Source organism: Myotis davidii, unplaced genomic scaffold (assembly GCF_000327345.1).
Source record: "Myotis davidii unplaced genomic scaffold, ASM32734v1 scaffold46, whole genome shotgun sequence".
In the NCBI taxonomy this organism is placed as follows: Eukaryota; Metazoa; Chordata; class Mammalia; order Chiroptera; family Vespertilionidae; genus Myotis; species Myotis davidii.
This window is the reverse complement of record NW_006383006.1, coordinates 2,315,666-2,319,318: the sequence shown is the minus strand read 5'-3', so window position 1 is coordinate 2,319,318 and position 3,653 is coordinate 2,315,666. Positions and strand designations below refer to the sequence as shown.

At 50.8% G+C, this 3,653-nt stretch overlaps 1 protein-coding gene across 6 annotated transcripts in view; it reads right to left on the bottom strand.

Moving 5' to 3' along the window:
- The window catches only part of FRMD5 (FERM domain containing 5), a 44,539-nt gene extending 41,203 nt beyond the window's left edge, over positions 1–3,336 (bottom strand). For 4 of the 6 annotated variants that reach the window (XM_015557600.1, XM_006778003.2, XM_015557599.1 and 1 more), the window contains exon 1: positions 3,211–3,252. The gene's annotated coding sequence lies outside the window, so the exon portion shown is untranslated. Of the gene's footprint in view, positions 1–3,210 lie in introns of all 6 variants that reach the window. The other 2 variants (XM_006778000.2, XM_006778002.2) reach the window with 2 other exon arrangements.
- Between the last annotated feature and the right edge of the window lie 317 nt (positions 3,337–3,653).

Below are 3,653 nucleotides of genomic sequence, written 5' to 3'. Positions count from 1 at the left end.
GGGTTGTGCCTGCAACCAAGGTACATGACCTTGATCGAAATCGAACCTGGTGCCTTTCAGTCCACAGGCCGATGCTCTAGCCACTGAGCCAAACCGGTTAGGGCACAGGACAGCACTTCTTTACAGGGCCATTTCCGCAAGCTCTCAGGAGCCCTCCCAGCCTCCCTGCTCTCCTTACCCCTCACTAAAGGCAAAGGATCATCACAATTTGGAGGCTCTCAGGTATGAACTCAACATGGAGCTTTAGGAACCACATAGGCTCTGGGTTGCACAGGTCTGAGGTGGAGACAGGTTTTGCCACCTGCCGCAGGCAAGTTACTTAACCTGCCTGAGACTTTATTTACTAATCTGGAGATGGATAGTATAATTGTGGACACTCATCTCATTTGTGGCAAGAATTAAACAGCATATGTGAAGCCCATAGCTCAGTGCCCGATACAACTCAGTGCTCAATACCCATCAGCTGAAGAATGTAGCTCTGTGCTCAGTGCAGAGCCCAGCCCACTGCAGCCACTCCATAAGCGTTTATTTCTCTTTCCCCATTTCCTTACCTTTATCTGTCTCTTGCTCTTAATCCTCATCACTTCACATACACTCTTATTCTCCTTAGGCACATTCTGACCTAACTTAAAAATAATGAACAGGACACTGTGACCTTTTTTCCTCCTATGCTACCCTCTTTGGGACATGAAGAGACAGACCTTAGGTAACTGACTTTCCTTCTCAAGGAGAGAGAGCTCAAACCAACAGAATCCAAAAATCAACAACAAACGACCCCGGTGTAAAAACAGTCCCTTATCACACAGCGAATGGGCACCAACAGTGTGTGAGGACACACAGCTGCTCGGTGTCTGGCACCTCCTGGAATCTCATACTGTGGTCCAGGCAGTAGTATGTCAAGGCAGTGGAGCCCTTACAGGTGAGGGACTGACCTCACACGACCTTCCAAACACGGATGATGCCCAACATCCTGCTGAGCCAGGAGGAGCAAAACTTGTCGGCAAATGGGGCGGGGCTTGTCAGAGTAAAAGGACGCAGTCCTTCTGAGTCCCTCCTAAAGCTCAGGTGTGTAGCCCTAGCACCCTAAATGGACCTGGAGACACGGGGCTTAGAGCAGCAATTTGCAACCGGTGTGTGGCACGGAGTTCTGCAACATGCGATACCCGACTACTTAGTCAGGGGCACTGGCCTCTCTTCCCCTAGATTGCCAAATAAAAAAATGACAGTGTGAATGAATCAAAATTATACCTGGTTGGTTGGTTGGTCAGATGGGCAAAAAAATGTATATATATTTTTTTGAGCACTGCAGAATTTTAGTAATTAGTTTCTGTGTGCCATGAGATGAAAAAAGTTGAAAACAGCTGGCTCAGAGCACCAGAGAACAAAACGGCACCTGACTCTGGCCTGGTGTGACATGCCCATTCATTCCTTGGTTATTGTGGCCTGGCCACTGCTGGGAGGCTGCACCCTCCGAGGCTCTCTCCAGGGTCCCTTCGTGGTGACAGAGACGAAGCCCATGTTTGGAGCTGTGAAGAAAATTAGTGGACCCATGAAAGGGGGGGTCCCTCTGGGATTCATGGTGATTGTGTTTTTGGAGGCTGGTAGACAAGACTGGGTGGTGGGCAGGGGTATAGGGAAGGGAGTCACTGAGGACTGAATGCTTCTACATACTGTCCACTTCATGCCAGACAGTACATAGCCACAGAGGGCAAAGGGCTGATGGACAGTGTTGTAGAAATTGCAGGTGTCTGCTAGTGGGCCACCTGGGCGAGTGGAGGGGAAATATGGCACTACTAGCCATAAACTCACCCTCTCATCACGCCCTCAGCAAATATTTCCTGCATACCACCACCTTCTAGGCCCCGGGACACTGCCATGGGATGTAGTAATGAATATGATAATGTTTACGCCCTCACAGAACTTACAGGGGACATAGGCAATCACAGGGCATATGGGGCACATAGGAGGGACCCTCATTCAGAGTGGGGCTTAGGGAAGACTTCTGGAAGAAATAAAAGTCTAGGCCCGTGGTTGGCAACGCGGCTAATATCCCTCTGGCTGCTGTGTTGAGAATAAACTATTGGGGGCAAGGACAGAAGTTGAGGGATATTTTAGGCCAGTGGTCAGCAAACCACAGCTCGCAAGCCACATGCGGCTCTTTGGCCCCTTGAGTGTGGGTCTTCCACAAAATACCGCCACACTCAAGGGGCCAAAGAGTCGCATGTGGCTCGTGAGCTGCGGTTTGCCGAGCTGCAAGTTTGTTGACCACTGGTCTAGGCTAAGACCTTATGTGTGAGAAGGCCATGAGCCAGAAGAAAAGTGTAGACCATGGAGAAGTGAGAAGAACTATTCAGGCAAGGGGACTGTATAGGTGAAGGCTCTGGGAAAAGACAAGGATGACGTGGGGAGCCACAGAGCGGTCTGGCAGGGCCATCGCAGGGAGGAGGAAGGTCAGGGAGGGGAAGCTGGAGAGGTGAGCAGCTGCTGGGATAGCGGACTGGTTGTTCTACCTGTCAGGGGTGTCACAGTCCTTGGCAGTGCCCTGTGTCTGCCGAGCCGACCACACAGTGTAGAACAGAACAAGAACTGCAAGACTTGCAAGGCCCTGCAAGGCCCGTGCCAATTTGGCTCTTTGTCCTGTTCAGAGTGGGGTGGCGTGGCACCTCAGATGAGGCCCAGGTACTAGAAAGGGGGCAGGAGGGCTTCAGCCTGTGACCTGGGCCCTGAGACCACAACTCCAGCTCTACCTCCAACTGGGCAACTTTGGGCAAATCACTTCAGCTCTCCAGGCTGCCATTTCAGCCTCTGTAAAATGGTGAGCAACTAGGTGAGCTCTGCTATGGTGTCTCAAGGTCTCAGAATATGACTAAAAAATATTTTTGTTGATTTCGGAGAGGAAGGGAGAGAGAGATAGAAACATCAATGACCAGAGAGAATCATTGATTGGCTGCCTCTTGCCCGTCAGCCACCAAGGATCAAGCCCGCATGTGCCCTGGCTGGTGAGTCCAACTGTGACCTCCTGGTTCATAGGTTGACACTCAAGCACCGAGCACACCAGCCGGGCTCTCATAATATGATCTGAAGAGATGACTCTTACCTGTAGGGTCTGGTTGGTCCCTGACTCCTAAACTCTGAAGATGAGTGGCAGCTCAAAGCGTCAGGCTCATTGACCAACCCTCTCCTCCATTTGTGCTTTGAACTATGACTTACCCGCTGCTTATCTGGGTCCACAAAGCGGATCCCAAAATAGTCTTTTTCAAGTAGGTTCAGGTGGTGGCAAAGAAGGTCAAACAGGTACTGGCCTTTGGCATCTCTCTGCAAGGAAAGAAAGCTCCATTGAGAAACTAGAGGGCTTCTTCAGGGGACTTTGTGCTGATGGTCATTAAAAATCATTTTTAACAGCTGTGTGAGGATATGGGCGGGCGCCTGAAGTCTGGGAGTTAGGGGAGCCTGGTTCTGATCTCTAATGCACGAAGCTTCTAGGGCATGTCAGTGTGGAATGCACCAAGAGCAGCTGGCTCTGCCTCTAAGGTGTATTCTCCCCATCCCATTACCAACCTCACAGGTGAAGCTCACCACCATCTCTCAGCTAGGTCACAGCCAGAGTCTTCCAACCAGTTCTCTGCTTCTGCTCTCACACCCTCTCCACACAG